Source organism: Onychostoma macrolepis, chromosome 16 (assembly GCF_012432095.1).
Source record: "Onychostoma macrolepis isolate SWU-2019 chromosome 16, ASM1243209v1, whole genome shotgun sequence".
NCBI classification, from domain to species: domain Eukaryota; kingdom Metazoa; phylum Chordata; class Actinopteri; order Cypriniformes; family Cyprinidae; genus Onychostoma; species Onychostoma macrolepis.
Window position 1 is genome coordinate 23,937,113 of NC_081170.1, and position 15,831 is coordinate 23,952,943.

General features: G+C 38.6%; 1 protein-coding gene across 2 annotated transcripts in view; it reads right to left on the reverse strand.

The window, feature by feature from the left end:
• ncalda (neurocalcin delta a) overlaps window positions 1–14,832 on the reverse strand; it is a 63,819-nt gene extending 48,987 nt beyond the window's left edge. The window contains exons 1-2 of one of the 2 annotated variants that reach the window (XM_058746116.1): window positions 14,653–14,832; window positions 11,570–11,647 (exon numbers count right to left, since the gene is read on the reverse strand). The gene's annotated coding sequence lies outside the window, so the exon portion shown is untranslated. The remainder of the gene's footprint in view (window positions 1–11,569; window positions 11,648–14,652) is intronic. The other variant, XM_058746115.1, reaches the window with a different exon arrangement.
• Between the last annotated feature and the right edge of the window lie 999 nt (window positions 14,833–15,831).

The following is a 15,831-nucleotide window of genomic DNA, read 5'->3' on the forward strand; positions in this document are numbered from 1 at the left end:
TTGATTGAAAAATAAATACATAAAGAACATCTCAGTTATTCTTGTGTAAAAACAAAACAAAACAAATACATAAAACAAAAATAAACCCCACTAGAAACAGATTCTGGAGCAGATGTGCAGTCGGAGAGTTCCTCGTCGTCGCACGCGAGTAACGTTAGTAGCTCCAAAACTTCTGCGTCCATGTACTTATGTTTTCATGCAGTCGTAACATTATGCACGCGAGTGTGTGATTGTGCTTGCATTTGTAAAGGTGCATTTGTGTGCATGTGTGAAAAAGAAAAAAAAGCAACAGATTGCAATGATAAATAAATAAGAGTGATGAATAGAACGCAGCAGCAGCAGTAGTATATACATACAGCAAATGAAAGTCAAATGTCGCGGCTTGTGACGTCACCACATGTGACACACCTTGGGGTCAGTGCACAGAACGTGATTACGTCATAGTAGACGTAGTAAAAGGTATCTAGCAACCTCAGATCTATAGAACATGTGTGCAAAGACGTGCAATGTTTTTTTTTGTGTATTTTGTTGTATACGCATTTTATGCAATTTGTGCAGACTTGTTAGAGGGTGAAAACAACGCAACAGGAGCATGTTGTAGACTTGATCTGACTGTGTAACGTCTCTGATTTTGAATGCAAAAAGAATTATTGCGCTACCCTTTTGGTTTCGGTTTCTATTGACTTAAAGACACGCAAAGTGGAGCGCGGGCGCTCCCGTCGGTTTTATAGCGTTAAAGTACTTGTTTTGCATAAAAGAAAATCTGTCATGTCCAGCGCTGTATGCATGGCTTGCAGTGCTTAAGTTAAAATACTGAGTGTTACATAAAATGTTAAAATGTGTGCTCTTATTCTGTGGACAAAATCCCGTGAACTTCACCCTGATCGAGACCTATATATGCATATGCATATGCATACTGTTTTCAATGCAGCGAACCTCACGTCACAATGTCATCTTCCCACTCGTCAAACTATGACAGGTGCTTTACGGCAAAAAGTGAGGTGATGAAACTATAGTGCCATGTGCTTTTTAAACCATTTTCATAGGTTTCAAGTTATATTGTTGGCCGCAGCTGTATCCCTTCTAGCCTTAACCACAAATCAGACAAGACAGTAGAACTCGTGGACTTAAACTTGAAAAAATGGTGTGTTCCGCATTTGAAATAAAATACTTTCTGATGTTTATTCATGTTCATTTCGTGCTTTACGTATGAAAAGACAATCGGCTCATGTATTTGAACTGAGGCAATACAGTGATCTGTCACGGGACATTAAAGAGCCACAAAACAGTATTTATTGTTTGAATTTCTTTAAAAAGACAATTTGAAAGCTGTGAGTCTTTGAGACCTTATTTCATATCAGAAGTAAAGTCTTGTCTGTCTGCGTTTTGTCATTTTCCTCTTTGCTCTGCGATGTATTTTTCACTGTGTGAGAACGTGATTTGTAGTGTGAGAGCGGCATTGTTTGTCAGGGATGGCAACAGTAACTAAGGAGGACAGGTCTTTGCGAGCGGTCAATTACAACAGTTTTTTTTCATTGGGTCTCTCACGCTCACAACGCATTGCAGCTCAAAAGATGGAATAACTGGTTAAATGTCTGTAAAGTTTAAGGGTGTCCCCAACTAAGGACTTTTATAGTCGAATCGGAATTTTCGAATCGTCGATAGTCGACTGATAGTTGAACCAAGTTTGGGGGCGAGGGTAAAATACATTAAGAAGAGTCAAGTCAGACATTGGACAGTCATAATTATTGACGTTAACACACAGGGAAAATGTGTAACGGACGCCTCACAGATACAAAAATAATGTTTTATGTTTTGATTAAAAGTTAACATTAAATGTCAGCAAAACCCTAAGGATTCACAATATTTTTTACAATAGTGCTCTCATTATAACGTTATGTATATGACATTTATTAATGTTCTGGATTTCTGTTTTGAGCTGCGCTGAAGATGACCAGTAGAATGAAGCATTTGATAGCAGGTTTTTAATCAATGGGATTTAACTTATTTATCTCATATAGAATACACTTCGTTATTTATACAACATAACGTTGTATGTTATGTAATGTTATGCATGTTAGGTAATGTTCAGTCACATGAATACGTTTACTAGAGGAGCAACAGAGGGTAGATTTCTACTGCCTTTTGCTAACTAATTTTCTTAAACGTACAGTAACATTTAGGGCGATGAAATCATGGAATCTCTTACCAGTGTCATTAATTAGGATAACACGAAAAATTTATTTTAAAAGGCAGGTAAAGGCACACCTTGGAATTTTGTACTTATAGGAGGTTGAGGTATAGGAATTAATTGAATGAGCAATATGTTTTTTTTTTATATAGTAGGTTTTAGATATTAAAAAAGTGGAAGATATATTTATAGAGATGTTTTGCATTGTGGAGAATATATTTAACTTTTTCTTTTTTTCTTTATTTCTTTAATGCATGTAATAATGTATGAATGTTAAGTGTTGTGGGGACCCCAGGAAGACTAGCAATGCTTGAGGGCATAGCTAATGGGATCCAAATAAATAAACAAACGTTAATATTACGACTTATGGGCTATCTGCACAAAATGCCCCGAATGCATGAACGTCTGTGCGGCTCTGAATGAACTCTTGCTGTGGACGCGTTTTTCACGCAACAACGTGCAGAAACACGGCAACAAAACACTAAAAATTCACAGCGTTTTATTATAATAGTGTTCTCGTTATAATGTTATGTATATGACAATCCCAGTCATAGTTATTAATATTCTGCATTGTTGTTTGTACTGCTCGCGCTGACGAGATGTATGTTATGTGACATAAACGCGCACATCAACCCGATCACTTTATTTAGCGTTCATGTAAACAGTACATTCAGATTCATCAATCAGAATGAATTCAGTCCGACTGAACCAAAAATTGTGCATGTAAACGTAGCCAATGAAGCGCTTTACCGCAACTCAACCAAATGCATCTTATACGAGATAAATACACGATATATATATAAACCAGCTGAAATGTTTTGAAACCACTTGTACCCTACCTGATCGAAAAAGATCCAGACTTTCACTTTGCCTGTGTCAATTTGAGTCTTTTTAAAGATTTAAATCCCTGCCGCCAAGATGCTCCTCTGTCGTCATGGGTTATGGAAAGTGAAACTTAAATCTATAGGGGTGATTGGATTTATTCACGCACGTTAAAATATTTATATAAAGCTTATTTCTTTTCAGATTCTTATTTACAGCATAATGTACATCTTAATAGGCTGTATAATAACTTATTGGGAGAAAACCGGTAGTTCTATGTGAAATCAGACATTTGAGCACCCCATATAGCCAAAATGGCACGATCATAACGTGAATATTCGACTATGAGATTGGGAGTCGAATCAGGCTCCTCCTATCGAAGCATCGAATCGTCGACTATTCGGGGTCACCCCTAGTAAAGTTACAGTCCCACTATAAAACTGCAGCATGATTTCACAAGTTACAAACTTTTTCATGAGTATTCTGGTCACATACTCTTAGGACCCCCCAATGATTTAGAGCAGGGGTGTCAAACCCAGTTCTTGGAGGGCCACAGCCATGCAGTTTAGCTCCAAATCCAATTAAACACACCTGAACCAGCTAATCAAGGTCTCCAATTACCTGAAAACTGAAGGTAGGTGTGTTGGAGCTAAACTTTGCAGGACTGTGGCCCTCCAAGAACTGAGTTTGACACCCCTGATTTAGAGGTATTAAATGTATGAGGTACTGAAGTCAGCAAATGTTTGTAAAATGATCTTTTGGTTTAAGAACAAACATGCGTCAATATCACTGAGGCCTTTTTCACGTGACCATGACAGAGTTCATGTCATCAATCCAGGGGCTCATTTGGGTCCAGTATACATTTGCTCTCACAGACATAGACGTGGAACGTGCTCTTCAAAAACAACATGCAAAAATTAATCTGCAAATTTTTCCACAAACAAAACATCAGGTTACCGCAGTTTGTTGTCATGCCTATTAAACCTGACACGTATAGAAAAGGACAGGTGTTCGGAATAGATCTTGAGCAAATATTTTACTGATTTTTCATTTCTGTTTGATTGTTTCGGTACAATGGTGCTTTGAATACCACTTTTGCATGGCTGCATTTGATCAATATTTATTTAAATCATCAATCTCAATGTCAAGACTTTTAATAATAACAATGACTGAAACAAGTAATTGTTTCAATATTAAGTCAAAAAAATAAAAATAAAAATAGGACATTAATTTTACCGTACTACTTGCAAGTTCTTCATGAAGTTCTGTCAACCATATAAAACAAAGTGAGTGCATTTAGCACTAGTCTGGGCATCAGTGCAATACTGGGAATCAGCCAATATCAGACAATAGAGGACTTATGACAATAAAGCACCCGCAGCAACAAAAGGTGTTGCATTTTCTGTTTGAAATAACCTGAGGCTTGTCGACTGAGCCAAGTCTTTTAAACATGGACAGAAAAACAGCGTTTCACTGCCTCTGTGAAACAACCTTTTCAACCAACCCACTGGGCAGAGATACGGTTGTGTGGGATAGATCAGCAATGCGATAACACAACCACTGAGTTAAATGAGATCAGCTATAGAGTTGAGCCAAGTTTTGAATACCTCTGTCCTGAGATAAAGTGAAAAAAGATTGGGTTTAAGATTATTTATAGAATGCTACGAGCCATTTATCATCTTAGAACAAATTGCAAAATACCTCTTGACAGAGCGCTATTCTCAGTGTGTTTTTACTATGAGCAATGTATCTGTAAAACAAATACATAAAAACACATTTATGTCAAGAGTGATTTTTAACGATCAGTCGAAGGACTCAGTTCAGTCATGACAACTCTCGGAAAAGTTTAGCAGGGTGATGGATATGACAATGTTAATGTATTTGGTCTTGGTGGAATAGATTGCAACACTGCTGCTGAATTGCTGCTGCTGTTGGTTATTGCTGTAGTTGTAGATTATTGCTGTTGCTGCAAGCAAGTACAGGAACATGCTACTGCCAATGCATATGGAGATATGGTGCCGTGAGTATTTAAGACATACTGCTGCTGCACAATAGCATGTAAAATAACCTGTAGCAGATCTATACAGGTGGAGCTGGGGAAGGTGGAGGGCTTCAGAGAACTCTGAAAACGCGCTGCAGGAATCCCAGTGGATACTAGCCAGCCATATAAATGCAAGGCATTAAGCTCATTGGCTGCATGTCCAGCATAGAACCAATCAGCTTGTGCCAAGTCGTTTAACTCTCTGAATATCATCAGTTATGTTAACAACCCATCAGCTTGCACCATCTAGAGTTTCATGGCTGAACTATTTATTTTTGCAGAGATATATTATTTTCCACTGAATTCTGTGGATTTTAATAGCAAAAACATACATAAAATGCAAATGTTACAGTGTTTTGCACATTTTGTTTGTATTCCACCGTGTTTTAGGATTACACATCAAACATTTCCATAACATCTCACTGGTAGAATGAATTTGCCTGCTGAAAAAACAGTACTGTTATGCTGTTTTATTTATTTCTTTTTATTTTTAAAGATAACCGATTCAGTAGTAGGGTTGGGTATCGTTTGATTTTTTTCGATACCGGTGCCAAATCGATACTTTTAAAACGGTACCAGTGCCTAAATGGTACCTGAACCAATACTTAAAAATAATAAAAAATAAATAAAAATTACCAATTAATAATTGGATTGGCCATTAGCACTAAACACATTACGTCTTTTTCATTCATACTGGATGCCAGAGGGCTCCCTCGCACAAAAAAAAATCCACATATCGAGACAGAAGAAGCAGAACTCCAGGAAATCCCCAATATGGACAAATGCATTGCTATGGATGTAACTGAGTAAACAAGATATAAACGTTTTGAATGACAAAACAAATACAATAAACACTCGACTACGACAATGTATAGTTTATCTGTGTTATTCAAGCCATCTCTGGTATTTTCATAATAATTAAGTATATTTATAATCCATTGCCAATCGATGTATTAGTAGCCTATGGAACATATTTTCTGCCTCATTCTGTGACAAGACGCTACATCATCAGATCACAAAAGGAAGCATTTAATTGGTGTTGTGGACTAAAAAGGTTACAATGTTCTCTTTTGTTGGACAACAGGTTTAAAAACGTGAATACAAGAGAATTTTAGCTTTAGGCATTTTAATTTAAGAATGTTTAGCTTAGCTAGTTAATGGAGGGCTACCTGCTGCCGTCAGAGCAAGTGTAATCTCTGCATTCACGCGCTCCTCGGATGCTCTCATTTCCAGAGTTGTGCTTTTAAGTCAGAATGTAAAAACAGCACACTGGCGTTACTACAAAGATTTGTTGGACTTGTATTATTAGAGCTTTTCGACTTGAGTTCACGTGCATTTTCTCAGTCGGAAATTATTTTTCACGCGAGGTGCCGGTGATGATGCTTCTTACGTTCGTTTTGGGAAACAAAGGACAAATATTTCAATCGATCGCTCAGGCATGGCACCGAAATCTCCATTCTGATTTGGTTCTAGTACATACCGGTTACATACAGTGAGGAAAATAAGTATTTGAACACCCTGCTATTTTGCAAGTTCTCCCACTTAAAAATCATGGAGGGGTCTGAAATTGTCATCGTAGGTGCATGTCCACTGTGAGAGACATAATCTATAAAAAAAAAAATCCAGAAATCACAATGTATGATTTTTTAACTATTTATTTGTATGATACAGCTGCAAATAAGTATTTGAACACCTGAGAAAATCAATGTTAATATTTGGTACAGTAGCCTTTGTTTGCAATTACAGAGGTCAAACGTTTCCTGTAGTTTTTCACCAGGTTTGCACACACTGCAGGAGGGATTTTGGCCCACTCCTCCACACAGATCTTCTCTAGATCAGTCAGGTTTCTGGCCTGTCGTTGAGAAACACTGAGTTTGAGCTCCCTCCAAAGATTCTCTATTGGGTTTAGGTCTGGAGACTGGCTAGGCCACGCCAGAACCTTGATATGCTTCTTACAGAGCCACTCCTTGGTTATCCTGGCTGTGTGCTTGGTCATTGTCATGTTGGAAGACCCAGCCTCGACCCATCTTCAATGCTCTAACTGAGGGAAGGAGGTTGTTCCCCAAAATCTCGCAATACATGGCCCCGGTCATCCTCTCCTTAATACAGTGCAGTCGCCCTGTCCCATGTGCAGAAAAACACCCCCAAAGCATGATGCTACCACCCCCATGCTTCACAGTAGGGATGGTGTTCTTGGGATGGTACTCATCATTCTTCTTCCTCCAAACACGTTTAGTGGAATTATGACCAAACAGTTCTATTTTGGTCTCATCTGACCACATGACTTTCTCCCATGACTCCTCTGGATCATTCAAATGGTCATTGGCAAACTTAAGTCGGGCCTGGACATGTGCTGGTTTAAGCAGGGGAACCTTACGTGCCATGCATGATTTCAAACCATGACGTCTTAGTGTATTACCAACAGTAACCTTGGAAACGGTGGTCCCAGCTCTTTTCAGGTCATTGACCAGCTCCTCCCGTGTAGTTCTGGGCTGATTTCTCACCTTTCTTAGGATCATTGAGACCCCACGAGGTGAGATCTTGCATGGAGCCCCAGTCCGAGGGAGATTGACAGTCATGTTTAGCTTCTTCCATTTTCTAATGATTGCTCCAACAGTGGACCTTTTTCACCAAGCTGCTTGGCAATTTCCCGTAGCCCTTTCCAGCCTTGTGGAGGTGTACAATTTTGTCTCTAGTGTCTTTGGACAGCTCTTTGGTCTTGGCCATGTTAGTAGTTGGATTCTTACTGATTGTATGGGGTGGACAGGTGTCTTTATGCAGCTAACGACCTCAAACAGGTGCATCTAATTTAGGATAATAAATGGAGTGGAGGTGGACATTTTAAAGGCAGACTAACAGGTCTTTGAGGGTCAGAATTCTAGCTGATAGACAGGTGTTCAAATACTTATTTGCAGCTGTATCATACAAATAAATAGTTAAAAAATCATACATTGTGATTTCTGGATTTTTTTTTTTTAGATTATGTCTCTCACAGTGGACATGCACCTACGATGACAATTTCAGACCCCTCCATGATTTCTAAGTGGGAGAACTTTCAAAATAGCAGGGTGTTCAAATACTTATTTTCCTCACTGTAGGCGCCATATTGGTACTGGGTTTCGGTACCCAACCCTATTCAGTAGTAGTAGTTCTGGTAGATGTGTGGAGTTTTCACACATATGGTTAACCCTGTGATAATGTTATACTTATTGTTATTTACATCTCATTATTCTGGCCAATTCGCGGCTTGTCGCAAGCAATTGTTTTTTCCAAAAATCCTCTATTGTGTAGTGTCATTACGATCATTTATCTGTTCCCGATCGAGACGGAGCGTCTCCGAACTCAAATCGGACTCTTCATCAGGCTGCCTCTGAAGTGATACCCGTGATAGTCAATGAGAGTAAGCAAGCACCACCTACCGGATGTTGCATGTAGGGTTGTTTTCCGATTCCGATACTAGTATCGGAAATTCCACCGATACCACAAAAAATTCTGGCATCGGTATCGGCGAGTACTTGAACCCATGTACCGATCCGATATCATTCTTAAACAAGACCTATAGTTATGCGCGCTAGCTTTGCTTAACGCTGCAAAACGGAAATCAATTCTTCTTCGCTGCTCAGAATGCAAACACAGGAAGTTGTGCTGTGTTGCCACAAGCAACCACTATTTAGAGCAGCGAAGAAGAAATACAAACGTGGTAGCACATTGCCAGATCTGGGCTATTTTTCAGATCATCTGAATGGATGCACAGCGCACCAGTATTTGACGTACCGTAAGCTCTAGTGTGAAGTGCACGACTCTCCGTCGCTTTGCTTTTTTCCTCACACGCAAAGAGAGAGAGCGAGAGAGAGTCTTACATGTAGCGCGTCAATTCTGCATGGTATGTAAACGATATTCTTTGTTGTATTTTCCTGTCAAAATAATGGAGTTCCTTTTGGAATTCTTCAGCTTTTAAAAACTGCCGGGTTCTCCGGTAGTAGGCGGAGCTAATACTCAAACGACAATCTCATTGGCTGGCGCTCACCTATTATCGTCCCTGGTTTGATTTCAGCAAATCAGTTCAATGACATGAACAACGTGATTAATATTCATGAATCCAGCAGCTCGTTAATCCTTAGTGCGTTTTATGTTGTTCTTAGTAGAATTCATAGTATGATTATTATCTTATCAGTATTATTGATAGTTTTCCCCTCATATTTTACAGAAACACTGAATGACCAAAAAAGCACCACCACCAGTTTTGTTAAAATGACTGTATTCATACATGGTTACCAAGTTTTAATTCTAATTGCTAAAGTTATATCATTAAATAATACTCGATTATCCTAATTATTATCATAGACTGACTGATGTTAAGAGTGTACTTTTAGATATTTAAATAGATGTGCCATTTTCCAAAGATTATATTTTTTTGTTTACTGGCCAGACTATATCTATCCATCTATCTATCTATCTATCTATCTATCTATCTATCTATCTATCTATCTATCTATCTATCTATCTATCTATCTATCTATCTATCTATATATATATATATATATATATATATATATATATATATATATATATAGCATATGGTGAAGCACACCATAAAATAATTGTATCAATTCATACAGGTCTAGTAGTACATACAGCTGTCTTACCAGATACACACCCAGGTATCGGATCAGTACTCGGTATCGGCCGATACCCTGAGCCTAGGTATCGGAATCGGTATCGGGAAGGGAAAAAGGGTATCGGAACATCTCTAGTTGCATGCTTCTACACCTGAAACTTGGCAGCCAGAAACATGCCATGAAACCAGAGAATATCACCCATATTCTTTTTTATACTTTGTTTTTCCACTGTGAAACAGAACGCGCGCCAGGAGAGCCAGCTGACAACGTTGATTGTCCTCTATTTGTTTTTCTTCTCTAGTCACGTTTGATCTTGCGAGTGTCAGTGAAATCTCGTGTCACTGTGAAATTGTTCCTACAATCTTCAAGTGTGTGGTCTCGTGGTCTGGTCTAAAAATCTAGTGTGTTCGTGGTCTAGTGTGTCTGTGGTCTCCCATGGTTTTGAAATCGTTTAAGATTTGAAAATCGTCTAGTGTGCTGCCAGCTTAAGAGAAACATAAAAAATGTGCAGAACAGCAGGTCCTGAGGACTGGAGTTGAGGACCACTGACTTAGAGGATGGCCTATGTTAAAAGCCGGGAAAAAAGTCATCCAAACCACATGTTCTGAGACTCCAATGGCGCTTTTCCACTGTATGGTACGGCATGGCATGGTACGGTATAGTTCGGTTCACTTTTGGGGGGGTTTTCCACTGGGTACAGTACCTGGTACTTTCTTTTAGTACCACCTTTGGTTGAGGTTCCAAGCGAACCGTACCATTACCAAAATGTGACATGTAAACTCTGCTGATCACTGATCGGCCGGAGAAAATTGTCACTGTCTGCGTCATTGAATTTGCGACTAGAGACACAACAGACCTTGTTGATTTAAATCAACACAGCCAGCGAAGGATCAAACACAACTGTTTTGAACGAGCGCACCTTTTTTTAACAACTAAAAAAATGGCTGTTTCGTTGTCTGTTGAGGAAGTACAGACGTTCCTCTCATTGATAGCCGAGGAGCGGATCCAGCGAGAGCTTGCTTGATGGAGCGACATGGAATTAAGACGTTTTTCAGGACTCACGGCAGTAGAGGCGGCGCAACTATAACAACATGTAAATAATCCCGCCCACTCTAAAGGGGTACTAAACTGCAGTGGAAATGCAAACCGAGCCGTGCCATACCACACAGTGGAAAAGCGCCATAATGCAAGGTATTGGGAAAAAGGAGGATGCAAACCGGAGTACAGCCATGCAGCCAGTGAAAATACAGCAGACGTGAGACTTCAAGCTCTCCAGGCAATTTATGATTCCGGATATGAGAGCCAGTAGGCGTATTCATTCAGACATAGCAGCATGATTTGGGCAGCGACACTACAGTGGTTTTTAGAAGAAAATTCCTGTGAAAGTCACCTGATCTTCAGTTGAGAACATGAAATCAGATTGGCCATTAATTGTCCACTATTCACAATTTCAAGATCTGCATATAAATAGTATGACAATGAATTTTTGTCAGCCTAAATCTGTTTGGATGTTATTGAGAAGTTCTTGGTCATGTCTTGCCCTTATATTAAATGAATACTGCCTCACATCATAACCTGTAATTTCAGTGCTCTCAATAGGCAGTCACCATGCTAGAAATGTACTGATTTGAGTGACACAGGTGGGCTTTTATTTCCTCTCTGTAACTAGGCAACAGCAGCAGCTTATAGAAAATTCTAAGTTATGTTCTTAAGAGTTAAAAACAAATGTAACCATTTAAGTAATTCAACAACATAAACCTCAAGGTCACTTCCTTCATGTTTTGATGATGACCACAGACTGTTTTCTGGATAAAACAAAACCCACCAAATGTTCTGTAATAGATTTACAGATAGATTTATCAAGAAAGCTGTTCTTAAAGAAACAGAGATCCTCACCAAGTGCCAGAAGAAATCAACAGGCTTGACCAGCTGACCAGGCTGCTTTCTTCAGCTGCTGTCCAGGGAACTCTTCACCTGAAAGACAACAGAAGAATTTTCATTAGCAAAGCCATTTGTTTTATGCAAGATATCTCAACTGGGGTTTGAATTATGGAAATGAGAGCAGAAAAAGATCAGACTACTTATTGAAAGGATGGGTTAGTGTTGCTAAAAAATAATAAAAAAAAGAGGTTGGTGTCTTCTGGGTGGGTGCTCTTGTTTCTAAGCAACAGAAACCTTGACTCATCCCCTCATTGTTCTTATGTTGTTCAACAGCTACAAAAAAATAAAACAACAGAACCTACGGCTCTGGCTGCTTTTGTATGTACATCTGCCATCAAACCTTCACATCAGCCCTTTGATGTTTACTGAACCTGGCTCAATAAACACCTCATTGTATGAAATACAATATATTATAGAATGAGTTTACTCAAATTTAAATTAGCTGAAAATGTACTCACCCTCAATATGTAAATGTTTCTTCATCTTAAAGGGATAGTTCACCCAAAAATGAAAATTGTCATCATTTACTCATCCTCGTGTCATTCCAAACCTGTTTTTCTTTCTTTTTTACTTGAACATAAAAGATGATATTTTGAAGAATGCTGGTATTCAACCAGTTGATGGTCCCCAATGACTTCCACAGTATTTCTTTCCCAACAACTGTATGACTCTTCAAAATATCTTCTTTTGTGTTCAACATAAGAATGAAACTTTGGAAAATTTTTGGATGAAAAATTTAATATTTTTGGGTAACCTATTGCTTTAACATATTTGGAGAAATTTAGCATTACATCACTTGCCCACCAATGGATCCTCTGCAGTGAATGGGTGCCGTCAGAATAATAAGTTCAAACAGCTGATAAAAGCATCACAATAATCCACAAGTAGGCCTAATCCACACAACTTCAGTCCATCATTTAACATCTTGTGAAGTGAAAAGCTGTGTGTTTGTAATAAACTAATCTATCATTAAGATATTTTAACCTCAAACTGTTGCTTCTGGCTAAAATATGAGTCCTCTATCCATAATATTGCTTTCTCAAGTGAAAAAGTTGTCTTGTCTGAATCAGGAGAGAAATGTGCACAGATCAAGCACCATTTACAAGCAAAAACAGTACTAAACAAACACGTTGATGGCTTTCAATGTGAGAGGACAACAGGGGATGGAGTAAGGATATGGACTGATATTTCATCCAGAAGTTACAGATAAAAGTTAAAAAGCCTTAAAGATGGATTTATTACAAACACACACCTTTCACTTCTCAAGATGTTAATTGATGGACTGAAGTTGTATGGATTACTGTGATGCTTTTATCAGCGGTTTGAACTCTCATCCACTGGTGAGCAAGTGATGCAATTTCTCCAAAATCCATTCTGGTGAAAAAACTCATCTACATCTTGGATGGCCTGAAGACAAGTAATTTTTCAGCATATTTTTCCATCTATTAAGACTGATTTGACAATAAAATAGGAATACTGCTGTCAGTTTTTATGAGACCACACATTTACATGTCATCGACCATAATCTGCCTTGTCACGCATGCCGGTCTGTAAGGTGAAGCTTCATGTCTGCGAGGTTGCCACACCTCCATAACATATTATGCATTATTCTAAGTGGCTCTTCTTCACACAAAGAGACAGAAGGATGGTCAGCCGGCTTGGATCCTGAATGCCAACTCTCTCTCTTTCATTGCAAATTATATGCATTAGTAGAATTGGCCAACAGATAGCACAGACGTGTGCGTGTTTGATAGGGGGGGCATCTGGCATGGGAACACACGGTTGTGAGTGTTATCTCTTGGCTTGCATCAGTGGCTCTAATTTCCATCTGGTCTGCATTAGTGGGAAAATGAGGGAGGAGGCAGATCTGGGCTCCTCAACCGCAGTCATGAAAGTACACAGACCAAAGGACTTCATCTTTTTTAGGAACTATAATAGGATGGATGAACTCTTCAAACACTGGTAGAAAAAAGGCACATGCATTAAATCGAACAACTTCAAAATTCCTATTAAGTATGACAACATGCATACCTATTTCAAGAAGACTTCTTGAATGAATATAACAGGTTTCACATACAATACCTCTTAACTTTTTGAGCAATGTTGCCAGGCAACATTGGATGATGTTGCAGTCAACGGGCAACCAGGTGAGACACAGGGCGCACGACCCATCTGAAGTATCCAGAAAGAAATTTGATACCCATTTTCAGTGGGAAAGTGCCCAAGAAACATTGCTCAAAAAGTTGCCCCATGTATCATCATCAGAGGGTTTTTCATAATCAAAACTGCTTTAAGCAGCATCATTGGCAATCTCAAACAAAGGAAAAAACATTGTCTCTTTCAGTTCATGACACTTGAGAGATCTTTAAAGGTGCTTAAAAGCTATGCTGAAGAATGGCACTGTAATGCATGATATCCATCTGAGATCTAACACTGAAGAAAATCCAAGACACAATCAAGAAAAACTTCACTCATAATGTATCAACATCTACAACAGGCATTTAATAAGCAAACTTCAGCAGACTATTCAGGTTTAAAGTTCACATGAGAAACTGTCATTTCTGAGTTCATGTGTGGCGGTAATAACACTCAGGATCATCTGTTCTTGTTAGTGGCTAACGGTAATACTTGACAAACTAATCTATCTACAGGAAACAGTCAAAATGTTTGTGTCAGGAGCTGGAAGAGCAGTTTAAATAAGTATAACGAGCTTACCTTCGCTTTAGCTTTCAGAAAACCTAAATTTACAAGCTGAGGCTTGAGGAGACTTCCTACTATCAAGCTAACAGGCTAAAACACACGCATTATGTCAGCGTAAAAACAACGGATTGTGTCAAGAAACCACACGACGTTCTCGGCTATTAATGCGAAGAAACTCAGTTGTTTATCATCCTCTTCAGATAGCTTTACGTTGTTTATCATAGACAAGAAACCCAGTCACGAGCTGAACAACAAAACAAACACAGAGCTCAAAGAAAGAACGACAAACAGCGGCAAACTTGAAGAAAAGTTTAGGAAAACAAGAAAACTATACTCACGATAACAAACTTTCTGCTGACGACTGGAAGAAGCCAAGGAACAAAACCAGCTGTAGGGTCCTATGCGACGGCAGAGAACAAAACGAGAACTGTGGAGAAATTAAACCGAAAACAGTCTCGCTGCCCTCGCGCCGCTCGGGGAATGTGGCACGAGAAATGTTTGATGACGTCACCGGCGCGGCACGCCTTCATCTCGGCTGCGGCTCAGAGAGGAGTATCAAGCCGGTGGATATCATTCATACATTTTTATTGTCTCGTATATTTCAGAGAATATTGCTGCATCTTCGCGGATGTATGTTTCTATTACAAGTCTTAATATTAGTCATTACTTCCACGTGTTGGAATTGACTTGTAGGCTAGTATTTAATACGACAACAAAGACTAAATATGCAGTTTATAAGAAAAAGCCGTTTGATTTCACATTATGCATGTTGTGTTTTATATAAAATATATCCATTCTACCCAACACAGCAAGAGTCACACGTGAAACGTTGAGAAATATTCTCAAATCTATGCATTCACTGACATCTAGTGGTGTTACAGTAACAACAAATTCATAATTGCATTTAGATTATAATACAAAATGTAGGATACAAAAGATATTAAATTAAAAACGACAGAAAACTGAGCCTACTAGGCAGCTCCTCCTCGTTATGTTGGGAAAGCGGGATGGCAATATTTTAACGTCTTAAAGTTATGCTTGTTTTTCACAAAAAAGCAATCGAATGACTTAAAAAAAAAACTGGAATATCGCACACGAATCATATGGAGTATTGTTATGTAGTATGGTAGACCGTTTACCTTCCTCTCATCTGTTGCCTATTGAGTTTGACCGACTAAAAAAGTCACATGGGTTTGGTAAGTAATGACAGGACTTTACTTTTCAGTTATTCCTTTCATTTTGCTCTTGGAAAGCAGTATCACTTTTTATTTGTTCATTTATTTTGGGATATTGCAGGAGCCATCATTCGAGCATTCTTTTGTGTAGCCATACACTTTAGCAACACAGCAAGTTTGCATAAAATGTAAACAGACCTGCTGCCATAGGTTCATTCCAAGATGTTTCTTATTCAACAAAACAGTGAAAACACAAACATGCAGTTTTCATTTTTATTCAGTAAAACTATTTAAAAGAAATTAAAAATTTCTTGCACTTTTATAATATAAACTTTTAATCAA